The sequence below is a fragment of the Vanellus vanellus genome, assembly GCF_965231255.1.
Source record: "Vanellus vanellus genome assembly, chromosome: 21".
Lineage (NCBI taxonomy): Eukaryota > Metazoa > Chordata > Aves > Charadriiformes > Charadriidae > Vanellus > Vanellus vanellus.
In genome coordinates, this window is record NC_138926.1 from 3,704,911 (window position 1) to 3,722,357 (window position 17,447).

Below are 17,447 nucleotides of genomic sequence, written 5' to 3' on the forward strand. Positions count from 1 at the left end.
GATGCTCTGTGCAGGGGATGCTCTATGCAGGGGATGCTCTATGCAGGGGATGCTCTGTGCAGGGGATGCTCTGTGCAGGGGATGCTCTGTGCAGGGGATGCTCTATGCAGGGGATGCTCTGTGCAGGGGATGCTCTGTGCAGGGGATGCTCTATGCAGGGGATGCTCTGTGCAGGGGATGCTCTGTGCAGGGGATGCTCTATGCAGGGGATGCTCTATGCAGGGGATGCTCTGTGCAGGCGATGCTCTGTGCAGGGGATGCTCTATGCAGAGGATGCTCTTTGCCCATCTTCATCCACCTGCTAATGGAGGACTAGCTCCTCACCTGCTCTAGAAGAGCTTTTTTTCTCCACGCAGTGTCTTGCTGGAGCCTCTGCCACGGGGTGGGCGAGCCGACGGTGGCAGCAGCAGGGGGAGCAGCGTGGGAGAGGGTTGGAGCCTAGCAAATCTGGGCATGTTTTCTTCTTTTGGACAAATAGCTTATTCTCGGAAAAAATCACTTGTGGGTCGGCCAGCGCCATCTGTGAAGCCCTGCCAAATCTGGTGAAGAGTTTCAGCCAAGAAAGAAAGAAAGAAAAGGAAAAATTAAAAACCCTGGAAAGCGTCCATTTTCCAAAACCACTTTTCAAAACAAACATTTCAGGCCTTTCTTTCCAAATTACGCTTTCTGTTGACATTTGCCTGTTTAATAATATATATTTTTAAAGAGTTGGGAGAAGGCGACCTCAAGTGTTTAGGTTATTTGACTTGCTGCTTCTGTGTGAGAAATGGTTTTTTTACTTCCCAGATGCAAAGCTATGGGAAAATCAGACTCTGTCTGCTCAGGGACCTGTTTGGTGCTCGCGCAGGGACTGTCGCAACGTGGCTCTGGCCATGGCAGGGTCTACGAGTCCCTGTTGGTGCGAGGGCGTAAGGACTGACCGCTCTGAGGAAGGGCGACAGTCTCTGGGTGCAAACGGTCCAACATCTGCTCCGGCTCTTCAGCTGAAAATTGATATCGGGAGCCAGGGGTTGCAGAAGTAACTGGGTTTGCTATTTCTAAAGGATTTGGCTTCTCTGGAAGAGCTGTGCTACTCCTGCTTGTCTTTCCACTCCCCTTTGCGATACTGCTCTTCCCGGGTGTCTCAGCCCCACAACACTGTCGCTGATCTTTTCTCACCGTCAGGTTTTGATGGGGCAGAGAGGATAACTGGGAGTGGTTGCCAACATCTGGGGCCACGTTCTCCTGACTGTAAGTGGGCAGAACAGTATAATAAGTGAAGTTGGATGAATCTTCTTGGATGTCATCTGGCTGAACCTGCTGTTGATGTGGAAGACAGGTCCGTAGCACCGGCGTTAGTTTGCCTCAGGCTTTTAAAACCGCTCTACCTGCAAACCACGGACTATTCCAGCAGAATATGCCTCCGGACCACTGAATGCAAGGAAGCCTTGGAGTCATGGGTTTGCTAGAGCAGTTTATTTGGCTAAATATGCCATTGATTTGTTTGGGCTGCATCCCGACTGTGTGGGCTTTGGAAGTCAATACAACTCCAGTCCTACTCTCTACGCTCGGTAATTGCTGGGTAGTAGATTATATTTAGAAAGCGCAGCGCTCTGTGTGTGCGTGCCTGAAGAAAAGGCAATGGGAGGGTCATCATGGGGAGGTTTGTTGGGGTGTTGCACAGGCTGGAGAGCGGAGGGAGAAGGACGCCTGGGAGGGTACCGCGTTTCCATGTTGCTCGAGGAAGGTGCGGGAGAGATGGAGTTGCGTCGGCTTTGCTCCTCCTGGGTGCGTCTGTCAGTCCGTGCTTCCTGAATATTGCAAATCTCCATCACCTGCGGGTCTGTCCCACCTTGGTTGTGCCCATGAGGGTTTGACCTGTCCCTCCGATGATTTTAGATGCTGGCTGGAGGGGCAGCGGTCTCGGCTGGAGGAGACCCTGCCTGGGGTCGAAGAGCTCAGGGCTCTGTCTCCATGTGCTTTCCCTTCCCGCTGTTGTGCCGTGCCGAGCCTGGGGGGGTTTCGTGCCCCGTCTGGGTGTTGTCCTTCTCCCCGGTGCAAATCTGTTCCCGGCGTCGTGGTTGACAGCACTGTAGTTGGCGCAGTATAGGACTGTACGCTTATAGGTGACTGTACCCACCTCCCAGTACAACATTCTGGGTGACAAAGGGGTTAAATGGCAGCCTGCTGGAGCCAAGGGCACGGCCAAGTGGGATTTGTCTTTCTTTTCCCTTTCTGGGAGGAAAATGACTGGGGAAGCAGACAGTTGTAAACACTCGCTTAGGTATTTTTTTTTTCTCATAGAATCGCGGGGCTTTCAGCAGACACCTGCGAGCCCTCCTGGCCAGCACAGCCCAGAGCTCCCCAAACCTCTCCTGAGCTGAAGCGGGAGGGTTTGAGAGGTCCGTTCCTCAGTGAGAAATCCGAACGCTGCTGGAAAAATCATTCTTTCCATAACTTCGCCCCAACAACGGGCAGACGGGCAGGTTATCCCTGCACACCCACCCCCCCCCCCCATGTTTTTCGTGGCGTCCCTGAATGCAGGCGCGGTCCCCACTGGTTTCACAGGGAGCATCTAATGGACCTTAACGCCCAGCCTGTGTGCTGCTCGCCGGGACCCCCCCGCAAAGCCAAACCCCCTTCCCATGGCCAAACACTGGCGAAGCCGTTGGTGCCAATCAGGGCGCATTCATTCGGCCGCGCGCGGCGGTGCGGGGTCCCCCTCGCTCTCTCCGCACCGTGCAATTAGGGTGTCTTTAGGTGTATTTAGAGTAATAATTCCCGGCTTGCGGGAGGGGTGCTTGCAGGAAGGAGGGGTTTGCATGGGTGCTTTTTTTTTTGGGGGGGGGGGGGGGGGGGGAGAAAGGGACGCCTGAGCAGGCAGGTTATTCCTTTTGTGTATGCGGTCCGCTATGTTCAAGGGGATTTTAAAGTACTTAAAGGGGCTCCAGGAGAGGTGGGGAGAGGCTCTTGATCAGGGAGGGGAGCCCTCAGATGAGGGGGAACGGTTTTAATCTGGAAGAGGGGAGATTGAGATGAGATATTGGGAAGAAATGTTTCCCTGCGAGGGCGGTGAGCCCCTGGGGCAGGTTGCCCCGAGCAGCTGTGGCTGCCCCATCCCTGGAGGTGCTCAAGGCCAGGTTGGACGGGGCTTGGGGCAACCTGGGCTGGGGGGAGGTGGCCCTGCCCGGGGCAGGGGGTGGAATGAGATGGTCTTCAAGGTCCCTTCCGACCTAAACGGGTCTATGATTTGCAAGTCCAGCTGCCCGTCTGGGAGTTTCACCGCTGCCCTCAACGCGCAGGGGCTCGTTGGAGGTAATCTCTGCTTTCTAAATGCCTCCCCCGCTCCCTGACCACCGCGGGCCCAGAGCTCCGCGCGGGGCCGTTGGCAGGTGAGGCTCTTGTCCGGCACAGCCGCTGATTTACAGCGCTCTGCAGCCGCACACGGGGGTTTTTCTTTAACGCTGGTGCTTATTAGCTGCCTTCCATCTAGTGTCACTGTCGCTGCCATGTCCGCCGCCAATTGCCGAGGAATAAATACAATTAAAAAAAAAAATGAAATGGATCAGCATCTCCCTAGGATGGAGAGAGAGAAAGAAAAAGCGCGTGTGCTGCTTCTCCCCCCTCGCTGGGCGTGCTGCATCCCTTCGCCATCTGAATCTGTTCCCCCGGCAGCTTTTAGTCTATCTTCGCTGGTGCCGGAGCACAAATAAAGTATGTAACAAGAGTTTTTCAGGTCCATTAGAAACACAGAGGGAAGTAGTCAATGTTAGCCAAAGGAAGGCAGCAAAGGATGGAAACCGTCAGGGTTGAAGAAAAGCCATTTCCAGGCAGGAAGGAGGTGCTAATTAAATTAAATTTGAGAATTCTGCCGCTCATTCCTGCGCAAACCTGGAAAGAAAACCCAAGCAAACAAACAAAAAACCCCACCACTTTAAAAAGGAAAATAATAATAATAAAAAAAAATAATAAAAACCCAACAAAAAATAAATCCACCCCCCCAGGCGGGGCCGGGGGGTTGCTGACTGCAGGATTTCCTGCAGTTATCCCCCATCCCAGCGCCTGCGTGTCTGCCTCTGCCAGAGCCCTTTGGAGATGCCTTCCCTTTGATGCTGGGATTGATTCCCCCAAGGGACGGGCAAAACACTACCTGGGGAAGCAATTTATGATTATTTTTAGCTTTTTGAGCACCGAGGGGGATTCCACGGGCAGGGCTGAGCCCTGCCTGCCTTAACCCCTCGCAGCCCACCCCGGCGCCGCACGTTTGGTGGGAGAAGGATGGCAAAACCGGGAAAATGGGATAATTTTTACAAAGCTAGGGATCCTTATAGCTCTCCCTCCTTGTGCTAAGCAGCCGTGATCTGTGAGGAATCGCAGCCGGAATTTGGCGGCAGAGGTGCTGCCTTTAGAGAGCACGTAGAGGCACCGGTGCAAAGCAGGTAGGATGGGGGATGGAGGAAATGTGCTCTTGTAGAGGGCAAATTGGTTAGAAAAACCAGGAGTGGAGGTTGGAAGTGGTGTTTGCATGGATGGCAGTATCCAAAAAAAAAAAAAAAATAATCGTTTGGGTCTCGCAAACAAAACATTTCAAAATGTCACCGGGTTTAAAATCCAGGAAAATATTCTGACTGGATTTCACTCTTTTGCCTCGACAAAATCAAAGTAGTCTTCTGTTTGCTTTTGAGCTTTCAGGTTTAGGGCTCACGTAAAGCAAATGTAAAGGAAAGGTTGCAGCGAAAGACTGTTTTAAACATAAGAGTTTTGAATTACAGGCCAGGATAAAAAGGCGGGCGAATTGGCGTGTTCATGGAAAGACATTGGTGCTTTCCCATTTGTGCAAAATGGGGATTGAATACCAAACCCAGCGCTTTCTGCGGAGCATCTCATGCATCCCTCGTGATGAGATGGGGAGAGAGGGAGCCAGAGCTCCTGGGTGCTTTTCCAAACGCTGGGCAAAGCTTAGGCTTGGGCCAGGGCTTTTGGATGGGCTTTTGAGGTCTCGGCCGCCAGCGGACAGGATTCCCCATCGCCTGCTGCGATGCGGGAGAAGCGCTGCGGGTGCACGGACCGGTCCCCCCCATCACCGCTTCGCTGCCCCCTCCCAAAGCAATGCCCCCGCTCCGTCTCTCCTCCAGATGGATTTTTTCCCATCCTCCGGGGTTGGCTTTTGTCACGACGGGCCCGTTTACTGTGTGCTCTGATTGGTGGGGAATCGCTCCTGAAATGTCACGGGAAGATTTCCATTGCAGCGCGGCCTCTCCGGGTGCTGATTGTGCCATAGGCCCTTGGATAATGGCTCCGGGAAAAATTAATCCCAGGCTCTCCTGCGCTCTCTTCCTTCCCTCCCCTGCCTTGTTTCCCCCCCCTTTTTTTTTTTTATTCTCCGAACTCTTGGTGGATCCTGGAGGGCTGAGAGGCTTCGGGGGGGGGAGGTCCAACGGTGTTCGCTACCTGCCGTGTAGGGAGAGGTATTTCCATCCTCAGCAAGACTCAGGAGTGGGTTTAGTAGGAGTGAGGAATAATAGAAAAGACCACTGTGAATGTGACTTAGGGGTGGGATGCAGCTTTTTCCGTATTTTCGGCACAGGAGAACTTCTGGACGGATTAGAAACGCGGCTGTGTGGCTGCGGGGGAAATTCCCTGCAACGTCCTGCCGTGGGGCATAGAGCTTCACAGCCCTGGCAAAGTGGAGAAACCCCAAATTTCCTCCCCCCGAGAAAGAAAAACCCCTCTGTTAGCCCCCGGGGTGGCCGTGGGTTACGGGAACGAGCCATCCCTTATGGTTTTGATGTAGCCGGTCCCACCTCGCCAGCCTGGGTTTGGTGGTGCTGAGCAGGGTGGCCCTGACGGAGGCCACTGTATGTAATCGATGATATGTTTTTGTCAAACAGGACAAGTTTTTTCCTTCCCCAACTGAAACAACAATATTGATCTTCTTGGTCAGTTACATAGAGACCATCTGCATTAATCTGATTTAATGGGGATTTAGCTGGCACGGGAGTGAACCTGTTACTGTTCTAATCTCATTTCAGCAACACACCGCTGCTTTTTTTAATACTGTTTTCCTTTCCCCCATCTCTGCTGTCCTAGTCTATTTGGATCAGGCTTTTCCTGGCCGGTTCTTTTACTGGGTTTTGCAGTTTTTTTTTTCCACACTGGGCTTGCTCACTGGCAGCTCAGCCATCCCAACCACCCGCAGTGTTCCCAGCCGCCCCTAAACCCTTCCGCTTTTAGGTTTGCATCCCCAAATTTGGACCACGTCCACTTATTTCTCCCTCTAAACGATCTGGCGGCGTCCCTGGGTGCTGCTACACAAAGAGATGCCGGCGACTGCTGTGGCCGTGTCAGCCCGGCGCTGCCGACCTCTCCTGCCCCAAACCCTTTCCCAGAAGCTGCTGGGCCACACGTTGAGGTCCCCAAATTCATCCCTCAGCTGCTGCAGTCCCGCAGGCCAGGGTGAGCTGGGAGAGCGTGCGTTGTGGCTGCAGCACCAGATTGCCTGCTCATCGGTGCTGCGGCGGAGCCGGGGGGCCTGGTGGGTTTTCTCACCTCCAGATGGTGAATACTATGAAAAGTACATGAGTATCAGGGGAGGGAAGATCAAACACCGTATTTTTGGCGCTTCTGCCGGAGGCTGGGGAGTTGCTAGGACTGAGCAGCGAGAGGAAAATTAAAACCTTGCATTAATTCCATTAACTGTGATCATCTTCTCACCGGGGACGAGTTTAACCGCTCACAGTTAGGGTATTATTATAGACAAAAAGTTGCGTCGAGATGCCCGTGCAGCATTAACCCCACCCCATAGCGGAGATGCGTCGCGGTCCAGCCCGCGCGCGCGCCTTCCCCGTCTCGCTCCGACTGCCCGCCGGACCCGCCGACCCTCCGTCCCTTCTCCTGCTGCCTCCCCCGGGCGGCTGAGCGAGGACGGTGTTAAACGCGAGGCACCGGTTTAATTTGCCGAGCGGCCGGCTCTGCCGTCACGGCGGCGCCAGCTGTGCCGTGGGTGCCTGCACAGCTGGACTGCCGCGCCGGTGGCAGGCAGGGCTGCTCGCCTTGACCTTGCCCTCGGACCAAGCGTGAACGCGGGGTTTGTAGCTGGACTTGCTGAGCTGGCGGGAGCTTTGGGGGTTTGTGTGCTGGGGGATGCTGGTGTGGGGAATACGTGCCACGACCCGCCTTCTGCTGTGGTCTGGGCTCTTCCTTCGGTCCTCTTCCCCTGGAGGGGCGGGTGGTCAAGCCTACTGCTCGTTTCAACGTTCACCCATAAGGTAGAGCCACCAAGGAGGCAACCCAGAGGCTGCATCCACCCCAGGGCTACAGAGGTCCCCGGCTGTGCTCTGGGAGCGTGAGACCTTCTCCGAGCCCGGAGGGTGCCGTGTGGTTGGGGTTTCTGACCCCACCAAGACCAATCTGTGCCCAAAAGGCCGTGCAGCGCTGTGCCTGGTGCTCGCCTGCCCCTCACCGTTTGTCCGAGCTCCCGTGGCAAGTCGTTGGACAGAGCATCTTCTCCTTCTGGGGTTCAGTTTTGTTTTCATCCTTGTTTTCCCCGTTGCCCTGGAAACACGGCAGAGGAGAGCGGTGGGAGGAGGGAGAGCCAGGCGACCCGGCGGGTCCCCCGCGTAGGGCGGCTGTGGGAGCATCTCCTGCCGCGCCATGGGGACGGCCGGGAGGGTTGTCCGCAGCCCTGGTTATGGGGCTGGGAGGTTATTTGCCGCTTCTAGCAATGAGGGAGCCTCTGCCAGGGACAGCTTCAGCCGATGGGTAGAGGAGGAGACAGAGAGGTGCAAGATCAGCCGGACAAGGGCCAACGGTCTCCAATGTCCCCCTTGCCTGTCCCCCTTGCCCACGGGCTCAGTGTGCAGCGGGGGCTTGTTTTGGGTTCCCGCTTCTCACTGCCGGGGCAGGTTTCTGGTCCATCCCACCCTAGGTCGGACGTACACCTCCTCAGATCCACCTGGCGTCCTCCCTGTCCCCTCTGGGGTGTCTCGGAGCCGTCACCGCTTGCTGCACAGCCCATGCGACGTCTAGCCCGGCTCCATCACCTCGCCGCCTGGGTGGGCTTGTCATCAGTGCAAGGTCAAACGCCTTGAGGGACACGGCTGTCACCAGCCAGGGTCCCCTTCTTTGCCTTTATATCCATCCTTTGTGCTCTGTATCCGCAGACATCCGCAGCTCGGGGGTTGCAGGCGATGTTTAAGAGCCCCCCCTGGGGCTCCGGGATGGGACAGGCAACAGCGGAGGGACGGGGTTGGCAGCACAAAGATGGGCGGCTATTTTTTCGTGCTCCGTGCCCCACGGCTTTGGGGTTGGAGGGAGGTTGCGGCTGCCGGGCGAGACAGCTCTTTGCAGCGGGGCGCGTAACTTGTCGGGGAGCAGCGGCGAGTTACAAGTCTGCGGCGGGTAATTCTTTTTCCCTTCTCTTTTGCATGGATTACACTTGTTCTCTGCTTGGCCTTTTCAGCAGGGAGAGCAGTTTGGATACACATTACCTACACAGCAAAGTGTGCTCTAATTGGCCGAGAATTGGTCCCAAAATGTCAGGGAAAGATTTATTTCCCAGCGCAGCCTCTCCAGGTACTAATTTTTCTATGGGCCGCCAGATAATGGCTCCGGTGCACAATAGCTCAGAGTCCCTAATCAGGATACAGAGCTGTAATTGGGTTGAAGGGATTTGAAATCATTAAAGCCACCATTCAAGGGGAATAAAAAAAGGAACCCCCACCTTTCTTTTCTCCCCGCCACCCCCCAAGACAGAGCGACTGTGTTTAATGAGCAGCTCCTGGCATATCGCTTATGATATTCTGGTAATTGTGTTGGCAGCAGAGCAGCCCAAGAGGAGGTTTCTGAGCATCCAGAAGTGTGAAAGTCTCGCATCCTGCCATTTTGGGGATTTTTTTTTTCTGGTCCGGCACCCAGCCCTGCATCACCGGTGGATGCAATGGGTCCCTCTCTCTGCATCTCCCTCATCACCGCTGGGTTGGAGCATCCTCCAGCCGTGGGTGCGGAGTGAGGTCAGGGTTATTTTCCCCACTTTGTGGATGGTTCTGGGTCCACATTGGTGTTTTGGTGTTGTCCTGCTGGTGAAATTGGTGAGAACTAGTGAAAACCAGTGGTTCTGCAGTGGGTGAAGAACAGCAGGTAGGAAGCCGAGCAAAGGTCTCCCGCACTGGGCAGAGCAAAATTGTTTGGTTTTGCTTTGATTTTCCCCCGCTTCGTGCTTTTACTTGTTGAATTCCCTCCTTTTCACATCAGACCATTTCTCCAGCGGTGTGAGACCTTTTGAATTCCAGTTCTGTCCCTCTCAAGCCCTTGCAAACCCACCGGCTCACTGGCACCCAGCCCTTGTAAACCCTGCAAAACCGAGAAGTTTTGTTTGGGTCAAATGAAACAGTTTGCTTGACCCGGCAAGATTTTTATTTTTTTTTAATTATAATTTATTATTTTTAATCCCTGGGAATTTATTTGTTTTTTTTTTTCCGTCCGTGGCTCTAGATCCAAAGTTTGTTTAAAAAACATCCACCGGACCCACATTATTGACACAACTCTACTGGAAGTGCAGTGGCTTTTGTCTTTTAAGCAGCACGGCTGCGCTGCCGTTGAATTAACGCCGTTATCTGGCGTACCTACAACTTCAGGTATTAATTTCCCCTAAGCCATGCAGTGCACCGCTCGGCTCCTCTGGAAGGATCATGGGGAAGGTGACGTCGAGAGCCTCACCGATGGTGGGGGAAATATGATGTCCAGGTTTAATTGGCAATGATTGTTTTGTCTTCTCTACAAAAAGCAGCAAATCCCCAGAAGCTGGTCAGGAGCACAGCTGTTTATGGCGAACAGAAGCTGCTGCTTATCTCCTTGTAGCAACCTGTCTCCAGGAGATCACGGCTTAATTAACTCGCGTGTTATCGAGAGTGAAATTGTACAGACATTGTTAAAAAAAAAAAAAAAAAAACAAACCCACAACATTAAAAAATAATAAGAGATAAAGCGGGAAGGAAGGAGGTGACCTGGGAGCCAAAGCGGAGTGAACTCTGCAGAGAGCCACGGCACGTGGCTGCCCTCGGTGAATAATTTGCGTGGGATGGATGAGCCCGGGCAGGGGAGAGCGAGCGATTCCCCGGCCCCAGGCGCGGTGTGAGGGTCCGTGTGAGGGTGCACAGCAGTGATGGGCTTGCCCGAAAAAGGCACGTGAGGTTTTCCAGCGGGAAGGGCTTTGCTCCTGAGCTGTGTTCCCTGCTTCAGGGACCGCAAGGGCACGGCTGGGAGCCGGAGCCTCCCAAACGGGCTGTCGCACCTTGTCCAGGCTTTCCGAGGACAACCATGCTGTGCTGCTGGGCCTGGCCTCTTTTCCCTGTTAATTTGGAGGTGGGCGACACCCCTCAGCCCCTGATTTCCTAGAACAGATGAGCTGTGTGCTGTCTGACCGCTACGCGTGGACCGGGCGGCCGTTGGCGGGAGTTGAGTCCTTCCAAAAGATGCTTTGCGCCGGGCAAAGGCGACGCCTGGCTCGTAGATCCAAAGTTTGTTTAAGAAAGCGGGGTCAGCCCGGCTTTCCATCAGTCCCAAGCGTGGGGGCGGTTGGCCACGCTCTTTCTCCCCCGGCGATTCCCCCCACAAGCGCCCCTGGGCAGCCCGCCCGGCGCGGGCACCACGCAGGCAGCGGCATGCGAGGGCTGGGGACCGCAGCCCGCTCCTCCCCGGCACCGCGGGCAGGTCTTGCCCGGGCCGGGGGGGGGGGTGTCAGGAGAGGTGCTGCTGGAGGAAATGGCAAAGTAATACTTTGGTGAGAGATGCGGAGTCCCTTAAGAGCGCCCGCGGGGGGCGGAGGGGGAGATTTGACAACCTTTCCCATTCAGCGCTCCGAGTGCTCCGCAGATCAAAGCCAGAGAGACAATAATACGTTTTGAACTAAGAACATTAATTTGTATCCCGAGCCATTTTAATAAATATTTTTTTTTTTTAAAATCCCGCTCAGCCCTGTCATCTCAAGCCAATTCCATTTAATATCCATCCCTTCGACTGACAGATTTTTAACACCGTAATTAGCATGTATGGCTCTTAAAAGGCCTTCTCTGCATTATGGCATCTTCTCTCCTCTCCTCCCAGCTCCCCCTTTTTTTCCCCCCCCGATGTTACTATTCCATTTGTAGTTGTTTATTGTGCCCGCTGAGACAGATTAAAGACGGGAAGGAGCCTGAGAGTTGTTCTTCGGGGCTCCCGTGCGGTACGGGGTGAGCACGGCGGAGCTGGCGGAATCAAAACCCGGAGCCCCGCTTTTCAAACCATGTGTCTGAAGAGTGGAGGTGGTTTCTGAAGCGTTTCGTTGCTGCTTTGTTGGGTCTTTTTTGCTTGATTTGGGTTGGGGGTTTTTTGGTTTTGTTTTTTTTTGGGTTTGGTTTTTTTTTTTTGGAAGGGGAAGAGGGAGGAGTGCAAAGGATTTCTTTTTCCTTAATGAAAGCCGAGGTTCTTGTATAACTGAGAGCTGGGGCTTGAAAGGAAAATAAGAGAGGTTATGAAATACTTGGTCATATTGTAAGGTTTGGCAGCGCCGGGAAATATCCTTGTGTGTTATTGCATAGAACAAAGCTTCGCGTGCTCCATGCGAGGATGAAAGCGGGTCCAGCAGAAGGCAAACACAGCGCAGTCCCCTTATTTCCCCTTCTAAGTCTTTAAGTGGGATGTAAATTGTATATACCGCAGGTGTGCTTAGATCTAAGCCTCCTTCCTCCAGCAGAAATTGCCGGTGAGCGGCGGCGACGTTTGCCAGTTCCCATTTGCGTGCGTGATCTGATACACAGAAGGAGCGCGATGTTGTTTTCCTAAGCCACCGGAGCGTGAGCGAGGGGGGGAACCAGACCTTGGCCAGGGAAACGAAGAAACCAAATGCTTTCTTCTAGTGGATTTTGTTCCACTTCACTGTCGGCTAAGGATGGGCCCGAAGCAAAATCCCAGCTCCGAACAAAAGCCCGAAAGCTGAGCCCGCTCCCAGACTGCGGTTGCTGCTTATCGCAGCCGCGATAGGAATCAAACCTGGAAACCGGCGTCTCTCCGCCGCCGCAGCATCTGACTTTTGGAGCCCTGTCCTGCCGAGGTGTGAGCCTCGGGGGCGTTCGTCCATCTCTCAAATGCGCGTTGGAAGAACAACGCGTAATGCTTCGCAGCCAGCGCTGTGTGACTAACCACCTTTCGGGGTAGCTGGGAGCGAGGCAGGTGTTACCCTTTCCGTTTTGCCCCGGGATGAAAATCCAAGCGAGGAGAGGCGCCGCTTGGCTTTGGGGCAGAGCAGCGCCGAGTCCCGTTTCGCCGTTCGAGCCGCGCTCGTGCGGACCCGCGGGATGCGAGGGGCCGGCGTTGAAGGCGGCGCCTGCGGCCACTCGGGATGCTCACCTGCACCCCGCAGGCATCCCTCCCGCCTCCCAGCAGCGGGGACGGGGTGGGCCGGGATGCTCAGCCTCCCGAAATCCCTGGTGGACCCCCTCCAGCTGCTACAGAGGCTCACGAGTCGATGCGTTAAAGCGCAGCGCCGGCTTCTCGCCGCGCCGAAGCGCAGCGGAGCCAATTTGGATGGCAAAGACCCGGCGCCCCGCTCGGCCCCGGGCTGCCCGTAGCTGATGCAATGCAAATTTGCAGAAGGCCGGAGCACAGAGCTCGCTCCAACTGGTTATTCCTACCGCGGCACCTCGGCGGCAGATGCTTTGCGGGGGGAAGGGGAACGCTGCCCGTCCCGGCTTTGACAGCATGATGGGCTTTGGCACCTTCCCTTCGCCAGCTTGGAGCTGGCCCGCGGCGTGGCTGCCGGGCCCGCGGGGGCTCGCAATAAAGTTTGGGGCTCGTGCCTGGCTTATTGTTGGCACTCGCCGCTTCTTCTGGCCGCTCCGGCGGTATTCCTCGTGGCGGGCTTGCAGCTGCGGCGCGCTAACCTTCCCCCCCCCCCCCCCGATGGGGGTGATTGCCCTGCGAGCCCCCAGAAGTCGGCGTGGAGTTAAAGCTGTGCTGCAATTTGCTCGCAGAGCGAGGCTGAAATCCTTTCCTCCCCTCCTCCTCTGCTTTGCACGTGAGAGATTGCAGGCAGCCGCTGGGTTTGGTGCCCGCTTGGCAGGAGGCAGCTGCGGTTCCCTGTAGGCTTTTGTTTTCCGATTGCCTTTTTGGAGATAAATGCTAACAGCCACCGGGCGCCGACGGGCCAGCTCTTCTTTGTAAAGCCTCGCTTGCTTTCTGCAGTCCCTGCAAAACGTCAAGCGCTCTTTCCCTGCGTCCTAAGCGCACCCACTTCCCCAGGTTCTCGGTATTTTGGGAATAAATCCGTTTACTCGCAGTTAGGCTGAGTAGGAGGTTGGATACCCATTTGCTCCGTGCAGGTCCGAAGCCCTTGGGAAACTGGACTCTTAGACCAAGAAAAAGTTATCTGCAATTGCAGATTGCAAAAAAAAAAAAAAAAAAGGCATTTTTTTTGATGCGGTAACCCAACAACCAGTTAGGAAAGTTGAGCAGGACAAGGAAAGTCGAGGCTGCTCTGTAATGTCAAGGTGAGCAAGGCGATGGCATTTATGTTGGAGATATCCGGGGCTCGGGATCTGGGATTAGTGTCAGCTCTCCTGTGGCAAGCTAAATTAGGAATGCAGAAGCTGTCTGTGTTTATGATCCGGGGTTGTTAGGCGCTTCAGGTACTGTCATTCTTATTTAAGGATATATTTAAGGATTAACAGTAAGAAGTCCGGCATTAGCAGGAGAGAAATGAATGTTAGCGAGCTTAGGCTTGGAGGGCTTATTTTTGATCATCATCATGTGAGCTGCTTTAGGAGAGATGAGCTCCAAGATGGGGGGGGGGGGGAAGTTCTTGTATTTTTGCAGGAAAAGAAAACCTTTTGCAAGTTTAAATAGAGATCAGAACTTAGCAACAATGACGGCTGCACGGGCAAAGCCGCGTAACTCCCCGGAGCCGGTGTCTTTGCCAGGCTGAGGATCTGGCTCACAAGCATCCAGCCTATTTTTAGGCCTTTTTTTTTCCCCCCCCCCCCCCCCCTCCCTCTTGCAGAGTATGCAGGATCAAACAATGTCCGCAGATTTCTTTGTTCTTTGAAATCGTTCAGTGTTTTTAATTGGCAACCTTTCTGCTTCGCCTTGATCGCAGTTGACTTGCAAGTAGGTTACGTTTGCTCTGCGTGCCGTCTCGGGCGCCTGGGCTGGCTCGGAGAAGTTCTCTCCTGATGCCGCTCCTTTCGACAGGGTGCAGGCACAGAGATTTTCTTGCTGCCAACCATTTCCTTACGTGTAAACTCCGCGCTTCCCTTTTCCCTGGCTTTGGCTTTGATATCTGCTGCCCACGAGCGCCGGCGAAGAGCTGTTGAAGATTCACAGCTCTTCGCATCCCGAGGTTGGAAGGGCTCCTCTGAAAACAGGAACGGGTGCAAAGAGGGTTTCTTTTGTGCGATGAGTTTAGTCGGTTCTCATGGCTGAGGGGCAGAAAGAGGGAGATCTCACCCTGCTTTCACCTCTAAGGAGTAGCTTAAAATGGGCATCACGGGCTCCTGTCTGAAGTCGCCACAATTCTTGCCTGGGTTATTTTTAGTGTTATTTGTAAATATTGGGGGTGCCAAGCTTGTCCTTTGGGGTGAGTTGGGGCGTGCTGTGGGGTTTGCTTCAAGCCCCCGTGTCTGAGCCCTGGGCTGGGGGCCGCGCAGCTCTGGTCCGGCGCTCCTCGGCTGCGAGAGGAGGGGGGGGCAGGACACGGAAGCCAAAAAGGTGCCCGATTTCATGTTAAGAGCCGGTGCCGACGCTCACGGCCCGCCGGCTGGATGTGTCCGCGCCGGACAACAAGTGAGTCTCCATTACTTATGCTCTTCCTGAAGCTGAAACAATTGCTATTATCCCACATAATATTGCGTGACCTACTTTTTTTTTTTTTTTTACTTGAAAGCCTGCAGCTAATAATTAGTTTGAATTTCGATTTATAAATAAACGCATTCATATTCTCATTTTTAAAAACAGGGGAAGAAAGCAATCCCCTCGACAGATGAAATCCCCACCTCTGCCTGCCGGTCTCTCCTTTCCCCCCTCCTCTTCCTCTGACTTTGGGGATGGGCAGGGAGGAAGGAGTGGATTTGCAGGGCTGGGCGAAGGAGGAAGGTTTTGCTGTAATGAGCCCACTGGGTGTTTTCCTGGAAAACCGCAGGAGCCTCGGCGCTTGGGAGATCCGGGCCATCTGGATAAATAGGGTCAAGCTCCGCCTTGGCAGCGATGAGGCAGCGCGGGGCAGCTCGGCCTCGCCAAAGGAGCCGGGGAGAGCGGCACATCGGTGCGCGAAAGCGCCTAGCAGAAGGCATGCCCCTTGCCTTCCCCGGCACGGTCGGCGTTGCCTCCGCTTCTCCTCCTCCTCGCCATCCCGAAGGCAACAGGAGGCAGCGTTGGCCTTGGGTCAACGCCTGGGCCGTGGTGTGCGGGCAGGACATCGTTAGGCACCAAATGAGCAGTCATGGGGAGGAGAGGACCGTGGCTGGTGGAGATGTGAGCTCTCCCGGAGAGGGGAGATGCTCAGCTCCCGGGAGATGGCTGCGTGTTCCCGGTGGAGGGCTCGGGTCCCATCGGCGCTGGTGGGTGCACACCACGCAGGTGACGGCGGCTTTCCCCGTAAGGTCTGCGCTGGTTGTGGCGCTGGAGACACCTCATGATCTGCCTTGCTCCGCGCACCTCGGGGCTTTCCGTTGCCAGAGGTGGAAAACGCAGAAAGCTGTCATGGTCCATAATGCTTATACAAAATCCCCGCGGCCTCATTCAGTCGTTCCTTGTCCAAGCTTTCCCCTGTATTTCAGCTTGGCCTCCGCTCTCCTTTTTTCATGGCATGATATCGTGTGTGAAGGTCTGATGGGGTTTTTTGGGGTTGGTTGGTGGTTGTTTTTTGTTTTTGTTTTTTTTTTTCTTTTAAGAGAAAAATGGTAAAACTGCCAGAGCTCCACCTCTGGGAGATGCATCCTTTACCTGGACTGGGTGGTCCCTCCTCTACCTGGACCGGTACCCAGCACCTATCCGCACCCATCCCTCTCGCTCTCACGTTCAACAGCAGTAGTCCGGTGGGGCCATGGGTTGGATCATTGGGAGTGTGTTTTTATAGGCAGATCTCGCAACACAAGTGGCTGCACCTGGGATTTGAGCCAAAGCTGATGGAGGAAAAAAAAAATAATAAATAAATAAAAGCCTGCCCTTCTTATTATTACAAAAATCTCCTACCACACCTAGCTGTACGCTACGGCACCGCATGGGTAATTGTCATTCCGCTCCGAGCTGACGGTGCGCGTATGCCTCGAAGCAAGGCAATGGCTAGCCTTTGTAATTTCCTTTACGGCAAAAAAAAAAAAAAAAAAATCCAATCAAACTTAATAGGGATGAGACCGATAGAGTTCTGTGGAAATTGGTGTGAAATCCTGCGGAAAAGGGTAGACAATGAGGTGTCCCCGATGGGATCCCACGGGCCAGTTTCGCCGTGCCGTGGGAAGGTTTGCCTTCTCCGGTTGCTTTGGGAGCGCTTGCCCGTAAGGTGTTATCCGAAGCGATGCCACTTCAGGTGCTATTTTTATTCAGGAAAATGTCAAATCCTTTCTCGGAACTTAGTGACTTGTTGTCTTGGTAATTTCTTGCAGAAACAAGATCTATAAAAATCCCCTGTTTTCTTGGCACTAGGCTTTTCTTGTCTATTTTGGATGTAAATATTACAAAAAAAATAAATGGTAGCCGCTTCCATAGGGCACGAGCGGTGTAATTTCTCCCCCAGACCTGGCTCTTGTAGGGCTTCTTGAGGCACCGATGTACGCGGGGATGTAGCTGTGTGCACTTCTATTTATGCTACTGGCCCAGCGTCCTTTGAATAGGAGTCCTTGTATGCCGAGGTCATATCTGACCCCGTTCTTTCTTCATGCACTGTTTCCTAATCTGAAGCCCAGCTCTCCGGGAGCGGGAAATCCAGCGATGAGTGGGGTTATATTCATTTTGCATTGAGGGTGGTGGTGGGAAAGTTGACGTTTTCAACAATAAATAATCGCTCCGGGAATAACTCATTTCCAAACGGCCCTTCTTGGGAGAGACTGAGATGATGAGCAGCGTCTCTCCAATCGCAACAAGATCCCCGGAGTCTGAAGGAGCAAGGCTTGGGCACGAAAGCCAGAGCTGCCCTAATAAAACATTTACTGGGGTTTGGAGACCTGTTCGCTCCAACACGGCGCATACATATTAAATGATCAAAGTTTCCATGCCTTCGGAGGAGCCGGCTGCTAATCTAATGCAACCCTTGGGCTTTGCTCACCACTGACTCTGCATGAAAGCAAACGGCGGCTCTGTTTTCCTATTTAAAAGATTTCCGAGCTAAGCCGGGTGGGTCACAGTTCAGGAAGCGATAGGACCTGGTCTCTTGAAGGCTTTGGCAAGGAGGGGCTTGGGAAGGTGGGTTAGGGGTTGAGGATGGATTGGTCTCCCTCTCTCAA

General features: G+C 54.1%; 1 protein-coding gene across 1 annotated transcript in view; it reads left to right on the forward strand.

The window, feature by feature from the left end:
• LOC309680295 (protein CEPU-1) overlaps nucleotides 1-17,447 on the forward strand; it is a gene marked incomplete at its 5' end in the record, with an annotated part of 141,539 nt that overhangs the window by 58,891 nt on the left and 65,201 nt on the right. The window lies entirely within an intron of this gene.